Source organism: Sparus aurata, chromosome 15 (genome assembly GCF_900880675.1).
Source record: "Sparus aurata chromosome 15, fSpaAur1.1, whole genome shotgun sequence".
NCBI lineage: Eukaryota > Metazoa > Chordata > Actinopteri > Spariformes > Sparidae > Sparus > Sparus aurata.
In genome coordinates, this window is record NC_044201.1 from 7,125,949 (window position 1) to 7,149,350 (window position 23,402).

A 23,402-nucleotide genomic window follows, 5' to 3' on the forward strand; every position below is an offset into this window, starting at 1 on the left:
TACGAGCGAAATATATCTAAGGAGTAACTTTAAACACTTAAATATCCGCTGGAGATTTTGCGTCATCGCTTGTCGCAGCCCCCCCTTGCGGACCCCTGCTGCCCTATCTTCCCCGGTCCTCAACCTGGAGCAGAGAGTCAGCCCGCCCCGCAGAGCAGCAGACCGGGCTCTGCCGGTGCCAGTACCAAACACACTGAGCCCGGGCAGCAGCAGCGGCGGATCTACACACCGAGCCGCCGTGTGTGGACCTGGACGGGTCCGGGAGACGGAGCGGGACGTAACTACAGAGAGAAGAAGAAGAACAAGAAGAAGAGGAGGAGTTTTTCTTTGTTTTGGCTGGTTGTTGTTTTGATTTAAAAAAAAAAAAAAAAAAAAAGTTGTTGCCTTCATCACGGATACACTGAGAGCTGCTGGACGTGCTGCTGTGCGGGCTGTAGTACAGAACATCTCGTTAAAGGTGAGTATCCAGTGGACAAGTCCGTGTTTTGGTAGGGTTTGGTAAAGTTAGATCATCTATTTTATTTTGTTTTTATGCAGCTAGTGAAGAATGAGTGGAACTTATTATTGATTTTATTGCCAATTTGTGCAAAATGACCCATAAACAAGTGGGGTTTCCAGCCATGCATGCCTGATGTGGCTGCTTTGGAGTGTGCATGGATTAGTCGACATGATTAATTGGTTATTGATAGTTTGACTTGTGAGTGATTAAAGTACATGAGCTTAATCTGTAGTTGATCCGGTTGAATGCAGCGACTTTCCCACCGGTCTCTTGCAACTGCAATTTTCCCTTAAGAAATAGGGTGTGTGTGTGTGTGTGTGTGTGTGTGTGTGTCTGGGGAGAGGAAAAACAGAGAATAAGCATTGCTCTGTTATCTCCATCCAGCTGTTTTCGGTGAATGGGGGTTCGGCTGTGCCTTGCAACTGGCACTTACTCACACACACACACACACACACACACACACACACACACACATACACACTCTTGCACACACACACACACATTCTTGCACACCACATTTCTTGTTCACTTCTTCTCTCTCTGGATATCAGCGGCGGAGAGGTTGAAGGAAAATGTGATGGAAAGCAAAGGTCACACAAAGAGGGAGAGACCTTATCGGCCCTTTGTTTTATGCTCCCAGGGCCTACTTTAATATATGGATTAGTTAGTAGTTGAACTGGAAACGCCCAGGGACCTATTGCACCATAAATAATCCCCACAGGAGCAGATATCTAAATGCTGAAGGAAGGGGCAGCAGCATCTCCTTCTCATGCGGCTGATTGATGTGTTGGACGTCATGTTGTCTCAAGACCAGGGCACACGTGAGCCAAACGTGGGAGTCTTACACACTCTGCACACACATGCTCCCTCCTGTCCTGCACAGATGCTAACTTAGTGTTCAGGCATCACGCCACCTCGCTGGGAGACCCCTATATCATCCTGCCCTGTCACCACAGCACAGCACGGCACAGGCAGGGGGGAGGAGGAGGAGGAGGAGGAGGAGGGTGGAAGACAGGGTAGAGGGGGGGACTCGGTGGTGGCGGTGTGGGAGGTGATAACCAAGCTGTCGGGCGTTCAGGATTGGAGCAGCTAAGGAGGCGACAGAGGGCAGGTAGAAGGAGGAGGGTGATGCTGAGAGAGTCATTTTTTTTTCTCACATGGCTACTTCACAGGGCGAGAGGAGCCCTGAGGGGAGGCGGCGACCAAAGTCGCGGCCAGTGTGCTTTAAAACACTTCTTTTGTTGTCCTCTTTGTGCTCACTCTCTGCGTTTCTTCCAGCGTTTGGCCGCCTCTGTCGAATAAAAACCGACCTCCCGTCATCTCCATTCACGTCTGCACCGACTTGACAAATATGTGTGAGCTGAAACCAGAACACAGCCAGAGGCGCAATCACAGCTGATGCACATCTGCCAGCGGTCGCTCCGAAGACGCTGAAACATTAAAGGCACGTCTTCTGTTTAGCCTGCGCAGCTTAATTTGCTCATTAGATAATCTCGGATGAAAATAGCACATAAAAGTGCACACACAGTGGCACATCTGTGCACTCGGGAGCGCGCTTGCATAACAAAGTAAAGGAAAATCCCACACGGAGCGGCGTACAGTATTTCCCGCATCAAACCGATATAGAGAGGGAACAGTCTGATCCACACCTGCGATGCTCAATTAGCAAAATGACTCTGGAGCCATCTGGGAAGGGAACGATGACGGGCTGCCATTTCATTTCACCACAGCGAGGATGACGTCGAGCGGCGGATGTGATTAAAAGCATGCAAGTGGCATGTCGGGCATATTTAATTCAGTGTCATCCGTCATGATGTAACATAGACCCCAAAAGCCTCACACAACACAAACTCCACCTCATGCTGCTCTCGCTGAACACCGCTGAAGGTGCGTTTGAGTCAAACCCAGAAGTGTTTTTTTCACCTTATAACATGATAGAGAGCTAAAGGCCCACCATGGAACCGTCAGTTCACAGTTTGTCTCCAAACTCAACAAGTTACAGTATTAGATGGTGAGAGCACCTCATTATAAACACTACACACCCAACGGCTGTATAAGTGGCGTTGTCTCATTTAACCCTCGCCAAAACTTAGAACTGAAACCTTGTAGAACCGGTCCTGTATATTTGCAGGCTCACAGAACTGACTATCTCCCTTTTCACTTAACAGTAGTTATTAATATGGCCACACTTTTTTCTTTGCTGAGGTGATGACCATGTCGGTTTTGGTAACGTAGGCGAGAAGTGAAACCTCACTGAGCTTTAAGGGGCGTGATGTACGGTGAATAAACAAGCTGTTCTCAGAGGAAAATAACGTCCCCAGAACACTGAATAATGAAATAACCAAAGTGAAACAGTATGAAACTGTGATGTGCTTTAAGGACAGTTAGTTCATTCAATTAATTTAGCCACGAAAACAAAGGCAGATGGTTAATTTACTTTGTTTAGGCACAGAAAAAATCAGCAAATGAAGATCTTTAAAATGTTCTTTAAAAAACTCCATAGTGCACATTTAATGATCAGATTTTCATCATTAAATGGGGACTGCTGTGGTCCGTCTCTGATAGGTTTCACTCTGGTCTATGTGTGTACTTCCGCTGGCTCCGCTGCATTACGTATCTACTCTGTTGCAGCTCCGACCTTTCGGCAGATACAGAGAGCTTCTATTTTTGCTGGATGCTGGAGTACGGCGCATTAATTCAGCCGAATTCAGCACATAGCAGACAGGAAGTCGGATACCCAAACAACATCATAACACCGAGTTAATTTTCATAACAACACTCCGCGTTGGCGCCAGCACAAACAGTCTCAAAAAAGAGACCAATCCAAGCACTTCTTCAAATCCTTTCATGTTGGGAACACTAACCTTTTGTCTGCTTGTTGTTGTGTTTATAACACATACATTTATAATTGCGGTCACCCTGATTCTGGAATTACCACGGGAACTCTTCAGTCACGCCAGTCCGACTGTCTGTCGGTGCTGCACCGTGCTGTATCCAGAATGAAGCCACTGGGTGTTGACGGACGAGGGACCACGGAGCAAAACCGTAGCAGAGCCACTCCGCAATGAGAATGCAACCAGTGGAATTCCTGGGTTAAACCTCACCTCTGCTTAGCATCTTACTAGACCATACGCTACAGACTTGACTATAAGATCAGATGGAAACTCATTTAGCCACTTGTTGGAGTGTAAATCGCAAGTTTCATCACTATATGATATTGTGTTGATTCTTTGGATACGATATTTGTCGATATCATAAAGTCTGCCTGCAATCGATATGAGATATCATATGCCCAGACATTTAAATGGAAAATGAATCAATGTGTCACTTTGCATTGATGCTATTGGATCGTTGATCACTGAATCTAGATATAAAGATCCATATCGATGTATCGCTACATTCCTACTTGTTAGTAACCTTTGTTAAGACATTTAAACGCATTATAACTCAAATGTGGGGTATTTATTGACGTACGCTCTATCGTAGAACACAATGTTAAAGTATAACCACAGACCTTATTTCAGCCATTTGACTGAAAGCCAATGCAAAAACAATCATTCACTTTAAGACGAGGGTACTGGAAGTGCAAAAATGACAACTGATTTCCGGGTTTTGGGACTCATTCCCGCCTGTCACAGGAGCCTCGTGTTCTCAAAGACACTCAACAGATATGTTTTCTTAGTTCTGTCTCTCACCTCCCTCTGTTGAGCCCATTTTCATGCTAGACGTCTGTTTGATGTCTAATGCTGTAGTTCAGTGTCACCATGTGCAGGGTTTTTTTTTTGTTTTTTTTTCTCGAAGTAGTTCGTGGGAGAAATGTTGGTTTCTGAGACCCAGCTCTGCTTCAGATTCCGCTCAGCTGTGATGTGTCGAACAGCGGGCGCGTCATTGAGATTTCCGTCACAGTTTTTCTCGCTGTCAGCCCATTAAGGCAGGACAAGAGCAAGAGCACGGCAGGGGGAGAGACAAGCTGTCAGTCAGCCTCACACACACGACACGCACTTACACACAAACACGTACACCCTCACACACACAAATACAAAGACTACCCCCTCTGTGGGGAACTGTAATTAGTAGCTGCCGGGGTTTGCAGTGACCTTTCTTCTGCCGCTTTTAAAGGCTTGTTCTGGACTGAAAGGGTCAGAAAAACCATCACTAATGGCCTTTTTTTTCGCCTTTTCATGCAGTATCATTTTCAACGTCAAAGATCGAGCCACATGATGTGACTTTTTTTAACCTGAAATAACAGCCTGAAAAACATTTTTCATGATACAGCGTCTTGTAACAGGGCGAATGGTGTCTCTGTCTCGGCCACTCCGCCTCCCCATCGCTTGTTTCTGGACTATGTAACTCCAGTGAGAGGGGAGGATCACAGCGTTGCATCCATGTTTACTTCAAGATACAAGTTTTCAACACACAACACTGTAATGACGCCACGAGCTTTGTTTGTAGTTCGCACCTACATAACGTCTGACAAAGTGTTACAGACCTTGGGTTTTACGACAGTGGTGTCGCACTCACAAACTGTGGGGGAATCGCACAAAATGCCAATTTCTACGAATTTGTTGCTTGAAATATTGGAGCTATAGGCAAGTTTCTAATAAACAGCATTTCACAGTGTCCAAAAGTGTGAGTCTTGAGTCTCTTGAGTGTGGTTCATCTTCGGATGGATTTAATCATCTCGCATTCCAGAGATTTCTTCACTGCGGCCGCAAACATGCTCCCTTCCTCTCGTAGAAAACATCGAGAGAGTGGAGGAGAAGGAGATGGTTCTTCTTATGTCCGCTGCTATCGGTTATTTCCATCATAAAACATCTCCAGCATTTATAGTTTCAGAGTGTAGTAGGCCGATATCATACAGAAATATGCTTTGGTAAACTTTAGAATATCCCGCCTCCTTTGCAGTGTCACAAGCAAAAACTTTTTGTGCGTTTTGTCTGTTACATCTGGGGTGTAGTATTTTGATTTTCTTCCTGTGCAAGTTGTTTCACACTGTCAGAGAACAGCCTGTTTTTGTATTGCGTGAGCCCTCAGGAGCAGGTTTCCGTTTTACATCTTTACAGCATTTGAATCTGCTTTCTCTCACGTGCTGATCTGACGTCTTAGTTTTGGCCCAAATTGAGTTTTTTGGTCTTCTTATACAGACGCTTTACTGGATGTTGAAAGACTTACCCAGGCTTCATGCAGATACATTCATCTCATGGTTTTACAAGTTCCAGATATCCGAAGAAGTTATTTGTGAGGCCAATCATAAACATTCAGTCAGAAATGTGATTTCACTGTTCGGCATTGTAACAGTTGTTGGTTCCACTGTCTTTCTGTCCTCAATGGTTCAGTAAACGACGGCTGCATTTCTTTGATCTGACGATGAAAATATAGATATTAAAAGCTTTAAAGAGGCCCAACAGCTGCAAATCAATAACATAAATTCATTTCTTCATTAAATATTAACATTTGTTTCAGAGTTAACAAGTTGAATTGGATTTGAAAATGACTTTTTGAAAATTTGACCCAGTAAAATGAGTGAATTCTTACAGTAATGGAAATCATTCTGTGGGGGGGCAACAAGAGGAACATGGTGACTGTTTCCTGTATCCACGTGGATACGCAAACCGGCAGCAGAACATCCCATCCTCTCCTGCAATCCCTTTCTATTGAATTAATCTGCTGTTTGAAACTATTGCAAAAATGAACGCAGCCTTAAAAGAGGTGAAATGAGGATATTTTTTTTTTTGTTGCATTTCAAACCCTTTATGCAAGAACTGAAGGCCAGATGAGCTTTTGTTGGGGTTCCCTGGGCTCTTTATTAATCTCTCAAATCACTCACAATGAATGAACCAAGTGTTTACACGCTGTCGTTTTAGGTCCAGTTTATTCAGACCGTCCGATTACTAATAGAAAAACATTTGATTAGATGAGTGACTGTAGTGGAGGCCGTCACTTGTGTGCTGATGATAATGACGGGGTCTGTGCAGAGCAATCGAACTCGAACGCAGTCCTGTCAGCCTTGAATAGAAAAAGGAAAGAAGGGGGGGATTCGCGTGCAGAGGAAGGTTTTTTGTGTGCTTAAAATGAAGTATGAAGTTCTCCTGACATCAATTATCCATCCAGCTACAATAGGTCAGGTCAGGTTTGCAGGGGGAAACAATGTGTCTTTCTGCGATGATTTTAATATTTGAGAAGGAGAAGGCTGCATCACTTTTTAGCGAGGCTGCAGCGAGGCTCTGTGGATATCGGTCCAGCACTTTTGTCCAGGCTGAAATATCTGGTGCAGGTCTTTTACAGATGTTCATGGTGCCAAGCAGATGAATCGTAATAACTTTACTGCCATCTTGAGGATGACATTTTTGGTTTTGAATGAACCATTTCCACAGCTGTTGGATGGTTTGTCATGTTGCAGATGTTGAATACCCCTCAGGATAAATTGTAACAACTTTTTGAATGATCCCTGACAGGGTAAGTTTACACAGAAATAAAAAACTCAGTTGGCAGCTCAAATAGCATTCAAGCAGAGCCACTAGCACGGCTTAGCCTACCTATCCGATCATGGAGCTATAGGAGCCCACTGAGACGTCTGTTCTGCCTGTTCACCAGCCCCAAGGTGTGGCTGTGCAGACATGGGTGGACCACCTCTGACGTGGGCCTGTCATCATCAGGCCGTCCACAGCCTCAGCCTGTCATTACCCCCTTTGACTTTTACAGAATTAAAAACACCCAAAAGCCGCCGTAAACTGGCCCATGAACTTGCCCTCTGCTCGTCGACTATCATGCCCGTGCAGAACCCCCTTCAACGCGACTCAAAATGTGTTTTCTTTGCGTCAGTAGATTGCAGGTCAATTAAATTGCTGCTGGAATCTGATAGCTGAGATGGCAGGCTGAGATGGGCTCTGAAAGCCCTTACAGTCTGTAAGAAGAGACAGAATCAATGCAGAGTGGAGTAAGTCTGTGTATAATGGACATTAGTGGGCAGAGCTCTGGCACAGATCACATTAGAACCAGGAGTGCTGAAGTCTGCCAACTGCTCCAAACGTCCATTAGTAGGCCAATCAAACTGTGTTTGCTCAACACTCGTGTATTTGTTCAATGCGCCCCGAAGAACACTGTAGAGAAACTTCTATTACCCGCTGAAATTGCAGTTCGAAGTCCTCATTATGTTACAATCACCGGTGGACTGTGAGCACATATTTTAGATACTTGTATTGTACTTAAGTACTTCCATTTCATCTCAGAGTGGAAATATTGTACTTTCTACTCGACTTTATCTGAGAGATTTAGTTACTTTTCCGCGTACGATTATTTTATTCTTAATGTTTCTGAGGGCTGAAGTGTTCCTTTAACTGTTTGTTCTTAAAGGTGCGAGTGTGGCCGGCTGCTGAAATGGTACTCAAAACAAATAAGAGGCTGAATGTCACTTGAGTAGCCGCTAAATGCTGCTGTTAGCCAGACAGCACAGTTCGGCGTGCAGCTAGAGGTCCGGGCTGGGAGTTTGAAAAACCAGGGGGGGTGTTGTGTCAGTGTTTACACCACTTGCGCAGGAGCTTCGGACCGGAATGGGACTGGGCTAGCTGGTTAGCATGCTAACTTCCGTAGATGTCTCTGCAACACACATACATAACAAACATATACATCATGATGTCAGAACTGTGGATCATTTCTGGTAATATTTTGAATGTTTTCAACGGGCACTCTTACATATTGCACCTTTAAGCTAAATAAATGATTTGAAACCTTTTTGGATTATTTTGAAAATACATTGTCAAGAAGAAAAAAGTTGGCTATTTAGAGATACGTGGTTCTCAAAAGGGCAGCAATGCTACAAACCTAAACTGGTCTTATTGAATACGATACATCATTGTGGGTTAAACTAGCAAAATGTACATAAACTAGTTAAGATAAGCTCAACCTTAAACATCTACACGAGCGAAATGTAACACACACATTTTTGCAGCGTTGATGTTAATCCATAAACATGAGATATAATGGGAAAACAGTGACGGACCATTTTATTTGGCAAGGAGCACCTTTACTTTTCATATGTGAATGCTGATAATACTCACATCAATTAATTACTAAAGGATCTGAATACATTTTCCACCACTGATTACAAAAAGTAGATATCAACCTTAGTGGTGCAAAAATGCAGCAGTTGTCCCGAATGAGCACCATCACTACACATGGAAGCAGTTTTCCCCGCCTCGGAGCTCAGCCCTCCCTTCCTCTCGTTCTCCAGTCGAAGAGAAGGTAAAGTGGCCTCATATGTCACAGAGCGTCACTTCACTGCTGTCAGGAGGCTGATGTATGAGGGCCGAAATGGCCGGTGCTGAAACAGCAGACCACACACGCACACACAGATACACACAAACACAAGATTGATGGATGACACGAGTATTAGGTCCAGAATTGGGGCTCATTGCCCAGGAGCAGATGAACGGTTTCGGGAGGTCGGGGAGGAGGCTGGCTGGAGACGACCTGCAGCTGCAACAATTAGATGTTTTTATTGTTGGCAGTATTGTCTCTTTTCCTCTTCTAGCCTGAAATCAGAGTAGAAATCGTCTTTCGGAGCCGGAGCTTTTTGCTCCGCCCAGAGTCCTTACAAGTGAGGACGCCATTGATTAAGCTGTTTGTTGATTTGCCTGTATTGGAAACCTGATTTGTGCCAGCAAGGGAAGCAAAACATGAATTATTGATCTGGTTTAAGAGCTCATCAGCCCCTGCTGGTTTGGTGTGGCTTCAGTTTCCTGCGGATCTTTTTTATCTCAGATATGATTTGCCTTCATGAACACTCCACATTTTTGGGCTCAGCTGTGTCTAAAACAACTACCTCAGCAGAATCGAATCAGCGCAGCATGTTGCAGCGGGGCACCTCTGAGCTAATAGCATAAGCAAAGATCTGTTGACACCCAGTTGTTTGGACATGTGTCTGATTTATAGATTAGATTTCCTCCACCCTCCTGGCCAGCTACTTCCCCTAAATTTGTGTGTGTGTGTGTGTGTGTGTGCGTTTTGTTTGGCGGAGTGAAGCCAGCTCGGAGGATGCGTCTGCCAGATGACCCTTTGGCAGAATGCGTACCACACGGTGCCCCTCCCCCTTCCCGCATCAGCTGACTGGCTTGGGTGAACTGCGCTCGCTCGGCTTGTCTCGCCGAAGCCAGGAAGGGGAAGAGACGGGGGTGGGGGGCTGGGAAGTTTTGACCATGAGGTACTGTTTACATCATGACCTCGGCGTTTCTCAGCATACCGTACTGAAACTATGGGACTGATCCTCCTTTGTAATTGCTGACAGATGTTTCCCCCTCATGCCTCCATCTCTTCCTCTCTCACACTCACATGTTGGGCCCTGATGTTCCCAGAACTCTTCCGGGAACCACTGGGATGCCGTCCCAGCCGTGGTCTTGGTAACATAACTCCCACCACCCTCTGGTCCGAGCCAGCCCTCATCCCTCAGCGGACCGATCGCACGTGGATCGCCAGGACTCAGCTGGCCTGGAAGCCGTTGTTCTGCTTATGAAACATTTGGCAGATTTTAAACATAGTTGCAGTTTATGAAGTGTCACTGGTCTTAGCTCGGTTTCAGCACGGCTCAGACCGACGGAGCCGAATCTTGTAGGTGCTGTGCGCCTTTGTGTCGCCGCGTCTTTGTCTGCTCGGCATTATCCTGCAGGGAATTGGTTATGGAGGATTGTGTCCATCTGCTGAGTGAGATTTCTTGGAAATGAGAGACACAGCGCGGATAAAAAAGATGAAGGACGGGGTTTGTCTTGTGGCTCATCAGCAGAAAAGTGAAATCAAGTCCTCAGCATGAGATATACAGTGTGTGTGTGTGTGTGTGTGTGTGTGTAGCTGAATTTTAAATGTGCTACACAATGAGTCCAGTGTGATTCTTTTACATGCACGCGTCCTCAAGCCTCCCTCAGCATCCCTCTGCGGTTTGACATTCAAAAGATGTATTGTCCACATAAGCCTTTGATATTCATATTATTATTAACAGTCTGGATCAGCGTGAGCTCACTGTGTTTGGGGTCTTGGCATCCCCCCACCTCCTCGGCCCAGACAGAGGGCAGACAGAAGTAGGTCAAAGTTTAGCGGAGCGTCCTGTCTGAGCAGGAGGATTTTAGAGGTGGAGGGGGGGTTAACGAACTATTTAATAAGGCCCTACAGATCACTAATAATCTGTCTGATATATTAAAAAAGTGTTGCCACGTTGTGAATCCTCCACAAGTGTTTGACTCTCTACCTTTTGGGAAATTAAAGTCAAGTAACCATTAATCAATGTTATATTTTAACTGAGGGATTGATGGCTGACTATAAAGTAGATAAAAGTCATCACAGGCCATAAATGAAGGTAATAGAACTGACTGATGACAACATTATACAGTAGGTGAGAGAATTGCAGAGCAGGAGTGCCAAAGATGTGTTTAACTTAGTGTCATTCCTGCATAGAGAAATCTGTGAATATCCTCTCTACTGTACTTATATCACCAATTTAAAGGGGTTCCTTTAAAAAATGACATCCTCTTTTGCACTACAACACATCATCGCATATTACATCGGTATACACATCAGTGATGACTGGGTGCACAGTTAGGGTAAATAAACCAGAGATGGCAGCAAAACACTGCAATTTAGTCTGTTGTTAAAGGAAAAGTTCACCCAAAAATGTCAAATTAAGTCATTATGTGCTCACCATCATGCCGATGAAAAGTCAGCTGAAGTTTCTTAGCCAGCGAAACATTTCTGTAGGTTCACAGCAAGACAGTGTTTCAGCATTCACCTTAACAACTGTAGTAGACTGGGACTTGATAAAAACATGAAATGGTCGCATACAGCTCATCCGGTGTAGCCCAAGTATCTGTGAAGCCTTCACATCTCAAACTGGTGTGCAAAGATGTTTGAAGCTGAAGTTGTGACTTTAGCTGCTAACCTAAAAAGCGTTAGCGCACACCCCGACTAAAGTGGCTGCACAGGCCTGAATGTGCATCAAGGATGTCAATATTGTCTTTTCAGATCAATTTGGTAGACTGGGATAATCACCACTAAAATGTTACGTATGGATAAGACTAAGAAGCTAAGTCATGCTAGCAGCTCTGCGACTTTGCACTTTGCACAGTGGTGCGTTGAGCTGAATGCTAATGTACATCAGCATGCTAACAAACATTCTGAAACATGTTCTCCACCTTAGTTTTGCATGTAAGTATGCTGGCATTTGCTATTTAGCATCATTTTGAAATTAAACCGTCAACATGTGATGTAAGATCTGGACCTGTTTTTTGAGTAAAGCATGCTTCCACAGATTAGGGTGTCTGGGTTTAGCAGAGGTCAGACTGTCGGGTTAGAGGTGGAGGGGTGAGCGCCATGTAGAGGGAGCTAAGCCTCCTGAGTCCAAATCCAAAGTAACATAAAGTTTGAAGACATGTCGTGACCGTAGCTCCACTTTTAGCACATGCTTGTCTGGCATGCCATACTAGAAGGGATGTGGTATATTTCTAGTTGTTGTCAGCGGAGTTTGTTGAACGGGATTACGTCCCGTTTCAGTTCTTTTCTCACTGACCTGTTTGGATTGCATTACGTAAGTGAGCTTTTGAAAATCAGATGTCGTCGGTGATATGAGGGGTAAAGTAAAGCGGGAGAAAGGGACGCATCTTGGCGATTACACAACAAATTATGGGTCATCTGCTGGATCTCAAAGTGCCATTGAACGTAGCTCCAGTCTGCTGTCAAACATCCAACAGATTAAGGTGGAGACGGAGCGGTTCGGAGGGGCAGCGGCAGAGCGGGATGCAGAGATGAACGGATGAAAATGAGGCCAGTGTCATGCTTGTCTCATTTACAATGCAGGGTTGGGAGGGGATTAGCCTCGCTTACATAACTCTGTCTCCCCCATCTCCCCCTTTAACTAGCCCATCTCCCCCCCCCACACACACGCTCTCCCCCCTCTCTTCTGAGATCACAAGATGTGGCGTTGGCCTATTTGTTATTCCAGTGTTTCGGATATCTTCCTTTGTTTTGTAGCCCATCTTCTCAGAAGGCAGGAGGAGGCAGAAAATGAGGAGACCACAAAGATGAAAGATGATGAAGGCTAAGGGGGCCAGAAATCAGGAAGGGGATGGAGGAAATAGAGCAAGAGCTTTGAATGTAACAATAATACAAAAAAAGCCTGCAGATAAAGCAAAAGGAAAGAGGAAAGGGGAGGAAAAAGGGGGGAGTGTTGGGGGTGGATGAGATAGTCTATTTATAGTTTATCCCTGCTGTTGGGTTAGACCGCCTGGCCCAGCGCAGCACAGCTCAGCATCCATGTCGGTCTTCATGTCAGTCTCCATTAGCTCCATACGCACACAAGCACACACATATACTGCTCGTAGCCTGAGGGTGTCGCGAAAACGTGAGTGTACGCTGACCTTCGCCACTGAAGTACGAGTAAAAGAGAATTACACGCTGACGGATCTGAAGGTGTGTGTGTGTGTGTGTGTGTTTGTAAGGTGAGGTGCTCGAGCTCACAGCCAAACAGTGTCTGACATAAATAAGCTGTGAAACGCGGGTGAAATTGCGTGCCACTCAGCTCAGTGAATGAAAAGATTGTCTTTTGAGGCAAATGCCGCACTTCAGAGAGCGTTTGTGTTCAAAGCCCACGACAACTTCTCCCACTTATTTTACTTCTTAATCTTGGGAATAAATTAACTGTGTCCTTCAAGTTCTTTTCTTGTTCTTAGATCACATTTGCATAGCCCCCCCCCCAGCCTCTCACATACACAAAGCTAAAAGGCACACGTGCAGGTGAACGCATGTGTTTCAGGGAGAGAAACGTGTTCCCTCAGCTACATCTAACTGTGGGCTTCCCTTCTGGCTCACTTGGATGACATCAGTGCACTTGTTTATTGTACCTGCTGCAGGCAGATCACACACATACTCAGAAAAGTACACATCCCCATGATCTCACTGAGTCACAGGCAGAGGAGACAGCTCTTTTTTTTAGGAGGTGTTCTGTGTGGTTTCATTTCCATGCCAGATTTGGCTCTACTAGCTCTATTTTGTATGTTAAGTCAAATTCAAAACACCATCCATTTGTATTTTAGGTGAAAAAAAAAACCAGAAAACAAATGGATTTTGAGTTTTTAATCAGCCAACACCCGGAAAACGTTGCATGGGAAGTTATTAAGTGTGAGCTGAAGGCCGGCTACTGTAGAAGTTCCTGGATGATTCATGGAACAGTCTCAGGGTTGCACAGGACCTCGTTTGTTTCTGCTGTTTCTGCCCCCGGCTCACCCCGCTCCAATAACACGCTTACTGTGGCCGTGGCAGAGGACACACACACACACACACACACACATACACACACAGACACACACACACACACACACACACACATTCATGAAAGCGCAGAGATGCATAATGTGGCGGTGGCCGTAAGCCTGCCGAGAGAAAGAGAGAAATACAATATATTTCCACTCTCAGGTTTTCACTCCCGCCACGTAGAGGCAGGAATTGGAAGTCATGTCATGGCTTGAGACAAATGTTAGTGTTTCTTTTTTCTCGTTCTCCTGTCGTGAAGTTGCGTTCGTGCTCTTTGTCTTCGCTCTGTTCTTGGTTACTGATAGTGGCTTTGTAAATAAGAGTTTTCTCTCTGCTGTGGCGCAGATGGGGCATGTCTGTGGCGCTGGTGGAAAGTAATTTCCTGGGAGTTACACTTGAGAAATATTGTACTTTTACTTTATTACGTCTATTTGGCAGTTAGGACTGTACGATATTGGAAAAAACAGAAATTGCAATATTTTCTGCTTTAAGAAACGATATGAATAAATACTGGAGTTATCACCAGATAACTTGAATAGCGCTATAGAGGCTAGTGCTGCAATCTTAACAATCAGCTTGAACCCCACATCCTGCAATTAGAATGTTGTGCACATTGCGATGTTAATGCCGTTATAGATAGATTACATTTTGCTTGTTTTTGTCTCCTTTTGTCTTCTGACGTCTTCCATAAACACTATTCTTGGAGTCTCTGTCTTGTTTCAGATGTCAATGTGTCGTAAGCTGTCCCACCAAAGAGACACAAGTTTGTGCCTGCCGCACCACTGTTGTAAATACAAATTACAGGTCTTTCTCTATAATTGCTTTGTATACTTCTAAGTAGGATTTTGAATGCAGGACATTTTGCTTGTAATTGAGTATTTTTACATCGTTTGACTATAAACTTATATCACCAAAAAAGCAAATATGCACCTCAGAGTGGTTTCCATGCAATCTTGTGACAGCACAAACCGCCCCGCGGTAGTCATGGGTGATGAAACATGATCGAGACAAAAATCTTTCAATTTTCTGCAGCCGGCGTGAAGCGTGACAGCAGCAGCTCCCACGCTGTTTGTCTCATTTTCCTCGTTTAAGTTCAATGCACAGTTCAAGTGCAGCCAGATGCTGACAGGTGCTGCGGTGAATTTCTGTGAAATATGTGCAGATCTCTTGTCTGGCAGTTCACTTACCCCCTGCCAGTGACAACTTCCCTGTTCCCGCTCCTTTGAGCTGAGAAAGGCAGAATCTGTGCATGGAAACGTGTTTGAAATAAAAGGAGAGCTTAAGACAGGGGGAACGAAATGAGAGGAGACAAAGCGTGTGAATGAGAGGAGATGATTCACGTCCTCCAGACAGACAAATTGTAACAACAACAACAACAGCGGCAGGCTGATCGAGCTGCAGACAGACTAAAGCCAAGACAAAGCTTCTGGCTCTGGCTGTGGTTGTAGCGCTGAAACAACAAATTAAACATTTTCCTACAGACTTTTCTTTCTCATTTCTTGATTTCCACCCGCTCTCTTCGTTTCCTCTGTGTAGTCTACTTACGCGCCTCTGCCCATGTCTCAGTTTCCCTCATTAGTCATCAGCTGTCTGTGAACATGCAAGATCATGCTTTTTTTTGATAGGTTCACATAGTTGATAGTCTGCGGCTGCGGCCGAGCATCAGCTGCTGCTCTTAAGATTGGTTACAGAGATAGATTTGACCCTCCGCTGCCGCTGCTGCTGCTGCTGCTGCCGCTGCTACTGCCACCATCCCCCACCCCCCAATCTCATCTCATGTCATCTCATCTAATCTGTTCATCGAGAAGGACGACTTCAGACGTGAAATCTTAGAAGAACATTACAGAGGGGAGTCAGAGGAGGAGTGTATCGATTAGCCATTTCTCTTCAGGGAGGATTGAGTACTGTACATGATGAGGTCATTCTCCTCTGGCTGTGGTGGAGGTACACTTCATCAAGTTTGTGTGTTTTGAGCATATCCATTTTGTGCTACTCCTCTACAAGATTTTTACAGGAAAAAGCAGTTGATGGTTTTAAAAACAGCGCTTTATTAAAGTGTGCGTAGGATTTATTTTGACATCACATCAACTAGGGGTGTGGTTGTACCTGTCGATATAAAAGACTCATTCCAAGGTCAATTAAAACACAGCAGTTCAGTTGTTAGGTGAATTTACACAAATGAAAACATAATCACGAATTCTGCAATTAATTTCTGCCTAATTCCCCCTAAATCGTACACTCCAACCATTTCAGCTTCGGAACCGTTACACCATGTTACATTTCAGATGTCTAACGGTGATTTCCCCTACACATGTGATTTCATTCAACAAAACCATTTGAGACCCAGGCCTGGGTAAAATGATCTAATGTTTAAGAAATATAAAGTAAAAACTAGAGATAAGTCCTCTCTCAAAAAAAAATACAGATTTGTGCAGCAGGACTTAGTTTTTTCTCCTCATGAGTCACACATTCATGGGGCGACACTGTATGAGTGACCCCAGATTAACTATCTGTATAAAGAAGATCGATTGGCTGAAAGTTGACTTAACTTTAAAAAAGTCAGGAAGCTAATAACCTCAGAATGCGAAGATGAACAATTGAAATGTATTAGTCTACTTCACCTGGTTATTCTGAGGTAAGTCACTTTGTCAGATTTAACAGTGCAGCTGGAATAGTATCATGCTGCTCACACATTAGCACTTCAGTGTTACCTATCTATAATACAAGGATATGGAACTGTCCTGCCAAACAATCGCTTTTGATCATTTACATACATTTTATTTATAATGCTTTTAAACATTGACATTGTTCTATACAATATACAATCTGACAAAGAGCTTCACTCGAATAAAAAATCGAGGAAACAGTTCACTTCAAAATTACCAAGTAAAGTTGACTAATAATTTGATGTTCTTAAATCATTTTAGCTCGTACAACTTCTGATGTAAGCGGTTTCCTGACTTTGTTGAGGTAAAGTCAACTTTTAAAGTTTTCAGTTACCAAATACTTTCACTTGTACCATTGTATTATATTATTTACAGTAATAGTAACAGGTGTGGTCACTAGAGAAAGGTTGCATATATTAATTATACCATTTTTACTTTTTTACTAAATTAAATAGCAAAGAAATTTAAATGTCAAATTTCTTTTTTTCTTTATCTCATTATGGCTGTTTTATACTGCTCAAAGGAGCTTTTACTCCTCCAGTACTTCTAGCCATGATTGTGCTGTTTCCACTGGAGTGCAGGACACATATTGCAGCTGAAGATGAGTCCACAGTGAGAGAAATGTGACATAGGGGGGGAAAAAAATCTCAGTATTTCTTCCCCCACTGTCCTCAGGTCTCAGTTCATGCTTTTATTTGATCAAATAGATGTCCTAGATTAATAAAATAAGTAAATTCATTTGTTGACGCCACAGTGTTTCCCTTCCCAGATCCATTTTAAAGGAAATCACTACTGCCGATAAACTCAGACAGGCTGCCCTCTAGTGAACAGCAGTGGATCCGCAGCGAGCCTGACCTGAGCTCCTCGATCCGAAGTGAAGTGCAAACTAACAGGACTGGAGTCTAATATATACAGCAGATAGATCTATCAGAGCAGCGCGGCCAAATGCAGTTCCCATTGTTTCTTTTTCCTTAACCTATACGATGAATGGGCCTCATTAATCATGGCCATTTGTCTTCAGTTGTAAGTCCAGAGGTCAGTGATTAAACCTCGTTCTCTGTAACGAAGCCAACTCTCCCTCTCTCTCTCTCTCTCTCCCTCGATCTGTCTTCCCCTCCCTCGCTCGGAGGATCAGAGGGAGAGCTGCATTTCGCTGCTGCTCCGCTCTGCTTTTCATGGCTCTGATGTTGTCTGCCACCAAATCCCTGCTGAATAAAAGTCAGAAATTGAAGCAGCAAATCATGTTTTATGTATGTGTGCTTACACAATGAAAGCAGGCTGGAAAGTGGGCCAAGCATCACACGGGGCATATTATGGCAACAAAGCAGCTTTGCACTTTCTTGGAAAAACGACAGTGGCAGCCAGCAAAGAGCCGGGCACAGAGTACAATACGAGTGTTCACTTAATGACAGTGAAAATAGAAAGAGAGATACATAGAAACTGCATTACCTGACTGCTCTGTTCCTGGGAGGTGTTCTGCTATTCCCACTGATTCTATTCTGGTGTGGAAACTGTGCTGTTGACTGTCAGCTCTATTATTGTCAAGGAAGGAGTAATATAATGGCATATACTGGGATGATTGAAATTTGTATTTATTATCAATGAAATGTTTCATTGGTTATTATTTTGGATTATTGATTCACTGTTTAGTTGCGTAGTTGTGTAGTAGTGTAAAATGTCAGAAAATGCCTCAAAATGACCTGCAGGACTTCTTCAGTCTGCCTGTTTTGTCTAACAAGCAGTCCACAATTCCAAACGACAGTTGTTTCTAATGATTCAAATGAAAGCAGAACATATTTGAGAATCTTCAGCTGGAGAATTTCGGGTATTTTTGCTTGAAATAATACTAAACCAGTACGTTTCTGTCATGGTCAGGGTTTATTGTTATAAACACTATAGACACTTATGTCCTCAAGTGTCTTGCCGTGACTTTCCACTTCCTGTTTTTGTCTTGTTCTTGTTCTTTTTCTGTGTTCACCTGTGTTTCATCTGGTCAGTAGCCCTTTTATATGTGTCAGTTTGTGTGTTTGTGTCCACACATCTGTCCTGCCTCTCTTGCCTTTCCTGTGTCTGTTTCCAGTTCTTCTTTGGTTTGTTTGGCTGGTTTGGTTCTGTGTCGTTTTTGTATTTTCGTACTTAGTTAAGCCGTTGTCAGATTTTCCCCTGTTTGCGTCGTCTGTTTTTGTTGCCTGCCAGTTTTGTCCCTTGGATCGCAGCTTGCTTTATTAGAGCTTGCTTCTAGGTGTTTGTGTATGCGTCCTTGTGACAGCTCATGGTGCTGATAAACAATTTAAACATGAGCCAGCATACTACTGCTGACAGAAACTTAAAATCTCACCTTCAGGAAACCTGTGTTGACAGCATCTCCCACATCATTCAGACTCATTTAACATTCTGATTGTGTTTTCTTCCTCACTGCATGTTACTACAGCGAGTTGTTGCACCACGGTGATCTTCTGTTCTGTCAAGTCTGCTTCCCCTCGAGATCATGTGAGAGGGATCAAGTTTGGGCCCAGCTTCAGTCTGCAGAGCCAAACGGCCAGAGCACTGCTACACAGATCTGTGTTCTCGATGTATAAAAAAAATTATTAATATTGAACGTGTTGTGTGTGCAAATTGCACCAGATGGGAAGCAAATTGTTTTGATTCATAATTTACACATGCTATTATCTTCTCCATTGTGTAAATGTCCATTGTAGTTTCCATCCATAAGAGCTTTTTTCACCAGCAGTGCATTCATCAGGAGTTTATCTCCTTTTGGCCAGTCTTGAGGTATATATCCAAAATATAGCTTTTCTTGGTTTCACATGAATTTGATATATCAGGGTTTTGGACTGTTGGTCCGACAAAAGAAGACATGTGAGGATGTCACGGTGGACTTTCATGATATTCTGACGTGATATATACAAAACAATAAGGAAACATGATTAATCCCCCCAAATAATCAGCCTGATTAATCATGGCAGTTTAATTGCATCCCTATGTATTTTGTTTTTTAAACTGCTTCTCATAATAGGCATTATATAACCATACAGTATATTGATATGGCACTATAAGGTTGCATAGCACAACAGATGACACGTTTAGTCTTCTCTACAACCCCCTAGATTTGTCTACAATATGTGTTCATGTGTTCGTCATTCTTTCAGGACTCAGCTGAACATTTCCCTCCATGGGTTCATTCTGCAGGAGTCACCTTGTCTCAAATTTAGCCACGCCTTTCGTGTGACGGCAGCTCCTTTCTCCTTCACCCTCCTTTCCTCCTCCCTCATCACTACAGCAGCGAAACACAGCGGAGTCCTGGAGTAACCCAATCATTGTAACGTTAGCAGCACAGTGATTAACAAAGTGGAGCCACAGCCAACGGGCTGCATAACCTTAATAACACCCCAGAGCTGAAGTTAATACTGCAGCACCCTGTGGGAGTGCGACCTCAAATCGTGGTGTCGTTGTCCTCACTTGAAGTGTGGGTCCCTGCGGTGAGGACATATGCTGCCATAGCGATGTAATCTATCCACCAGTGATCTAAAGGATTAAAAATCTCCATCTAATCTGCACCCATGGGTTCACATCAGCCCGTCATACAGGGTGAGATGTCATCTGTTGATTAGAGCGAGTGCATGGAGATACGTATGTGTGTGTGTGTGTGTGTGTGTGTGTGTATGACTGTGTGCGTGTGCATTAGCTGCAGAGATCATTACAGCATCACAGGTCAGGTCTGTAGGCCTCAAGGTGGATTTTATGAAAATGAAAAAGATGTAAAGCTGACCATAATCAGACTGAGGTCAGATCTGCGTATTTATATGTGCACGGTACATGTGAGAGTGTGCGTGTGTACATACAATTCAGTACATGTGCCTGTATTTGCCAATCATGGTTGATATAACCCTCTATAAACAGACATCTGAATATGAATGGAGAATCTGTAGGCAAAGGACATGATTCTGGTATTGGGCACGTTCTGGGTTCCGGCTTTAGTCCGAGTGGGACTGACGAAAACCTTTAAAGCAGCTTTGGTTGCATTCAGGTAACCAGTCCATGTGGACAGTAAATAAGGCATATCATATTGTGATCTCTGAACCACTCAGCTATCATTTGACAATGATGTGGCTTTTTGTAAATATTTTTCTGCACTCTGTTTTTAAACATGCATTGAAGAGGAAGTCTTCACAAGGATATCCGTTAACAGAATACGCACTGCTGGCTACACCAGAACCCTGGAAGCATTGCCTTACTGCTGTTTTTATGATTCGTTTCCTGATTAACAGTAGTTGTGTCTCCAAATCCACACCTTGATTTAACTTTCAATTCTAAGGTCAAATTTTGATTTTGATTTTTAAACTTTTTTTTGTTAGCACTGATGGCTCTGTCATTGTTCATTGATTATCGCATATGGATGTCATTTACATGTTCAAAATATTCTTCAAAAAGATAGCTGTATTGTACTTCAACAGTTTGACTATCCTTGTGTGTTTTTGAAGCTAAGGTTTTGTTCAAGTTAAAAAAAAATATTCACTTACTGTATACCACCCTTTGGGGATTGCGCAATAAACAACAAAATATAGAAATTCAGTTTGTTAAAAAGTTCGGTTTTCTTAAATCTGTCTCGAGCAAACCCTCCTCCCAAACCAAACAATAAAAGATCTCTGAACAAGAAAATAAACCCAGCATCTGGAAGGCCTTGAGTAACCTCTGGTATCATACAGTTGATTATCTTCATACACACAGGATAATTGTCTGAAAGAGCCGCTGTAGTAGGCGGGGTTGAAGAAATAAAAATAAACAAAATTACAAAAATGATAATCGAAATTGCTCATTTCAGTCAAATTTCAGTTAAGAATGAAAGTTGTGACACCTCTGATTATTGTCTCGGTAGTTTGTTCCAGACTGAGGTGTCTAAACAGCTGTTGGATGGGCTGCTGTGAAATCTTATATTCATGGTGGCTAAAGAAAAATCCTATTGATCCCCTGACTATTTAGAGCGGGGTGGGGGTATGAATAAACTTAACCTCCACCCTGTTATCTCAGCGTTCCCTCCCTCCATCCGTCCCTCAGGGAAGACCCTGACCATCTGTCCTCCTGGGGGGTCTCTGTTAGGACATGTTGTCTTTACCCAATGATTATCTTCATATGATCAGGCCGGCGTCTCACTGGAGTTCATTGTAACAACTATGAGGCAGGTGGCCGTCAAATCAGGCCTCAAATGGCTGAACGCAATAATCATCTAATAGCGGAAATCCCAGATCCTGATTGCCACTTTAATCAGTCCAACCTGAACTGAAAGCCTAGCTGACCTCCAGATTTCATGGAAATGGACTTACATAATTTGTAAGACTTTCTGTTGATGGATCAAAATGTGATTTCATTGCATGTTTGTTTGAGCTTCTTATAGGCATCAGCTATCGCCAAGCTATAAGGAAATCTAGAGGTTAATCAATAATCATGTTTTATGCTTTCATTTGTCAGAGTAAAATGGATTGCATTGATTTAGTTTAAAAGGTTGTGCATTATGTTCTGTTGTCCAAATGAAATTAGCATTCTTGTAGCATCTGCATAGCCGATCTAGGTTGAAAGGTTGAACTCCCGTTGTTTGAGAGAACAAGGCACTCCGATGTTTCTCTACCTTATAGTCTGGGGTAATGTCATTAAAACAGGTATGCACTCCGATCATGTGGGAACCAAATGACATTTTCGGCCGACACGATTTGTACAAAGGAAAAAATCTGTCAGCGTGACAGACCATGTATTCCTACAGCCCATCCCTCTGTGGCAAAAGCTGCAAAAGAGCATGGTCAGCATCTGTTCGTGGCTCCTGAAAGCAGCTCAAAAGCTGGGCCTGGCAGCCAGGCAATGTGGCAGGACTGACCCCTGCACTGGGACACTGGGGCCAAAATCAATAATGGTATCGTATCACTTATCAGACTGTAACAAGCTGACTGATTACCTCATCGGCTGCTTGTATAGAGAGCGGAGAGGTGGTGGGGAGGAAGCGGAGAGAAAGAAGGGGTGAGATCAGACGATAAAAAAAGCATAAATGAAAAAGGGAGGCTGAATTAGCATCTTTGGAAAGCAGATAAATCCCGAGCTTATGTTACATGGTTCCTTTTGACTAAAGCCTTCCGCTATAATTTATACTGTAAAGTAACCATAAGATATTGACACACTTTTTTATTTCAGGCTTTTTTCCACTGCTCTCGGCTCAGCTCAGAGATTTGTTTTGATTAACTTGTAGAAAGACAGAAAAACACAATATAAGCTGATTCGGGATATTACATAAATCAGCATGCAGTATCACCAAGCTCGACTGCCCATGCCCCCTCCTTCCTGCATTTTCTTCTTTTAATGAGTCGCGGTTTGGTCGTTGTTGGTTCTTTGCCCTTTGCAGCCTGGTTTAGAAGCTTGAGACACATATTTTTCACGTTGGGATCATTTGATGCTTGGTGTTTTTGGTATTTATTTTTCACTGCATGTGGATGGTTGTTGAGGCACCAGCTGTGTCAGGAAAGACTTTAAGTTTGGCTTAGATCTAGCTAATTGTCTGGCTTTAGATAGACCTCTAAATAGATCAGCTTGCCTAAAATGCTTTGTAACTTTGTTTTGAAAAGGGTTGTATACTTATATATTAGCAAATTCTGAGTCAATTTAGGTTTCAGACTTAAAAATACGTCTGATCGTGGCTCACATAAAAACTCTCAACTCCCTTCACTACATTACAACAAGTTACTGCAGACTCTTAAAGCTCTTACCCTTCTCTGTCACTGGTTGTTACCATGGAAAGCTTAAAATAAGTCAGTCTTCTTGGATGTTTGTGGACGCGACAGAGGTCTCCAACCGGAGTTGCACCAGGGACACTTCAGTTCATCTTTGGCTCCATAACCATGAGTGATGAACCTATCGATAATTATTACATGAACCCACTGGCTATATTTATGGATGGATGACATGATAGC

The 23,402-nt window shown here is 43.5% G+C and overlaps 1 protein-coding gene across 2 annotated transcripts in view; it reads left to right on the plus strand.

Moving 5' to 3' along the window:
• Window positions 1-146: 146 nt before the first annotated feature.
• lzts2a (leucine zipper, putative tumor suppressor 2a) overlaps window positions 147-23,402 on the plus strand; it is a 48,818-nt gene continuing 25,562 nt past the window's right edge. For both annotated transcript variants that reach the window (XM_030442197.1, XM_030442200.1), the window contains exon 1: window positions 147-457. The gene's annotated coding sequence lies outside the window, so the exon portion shown is untranslated. The remainder of the gene's footprint in view (window positions 458-23,402) is intronic.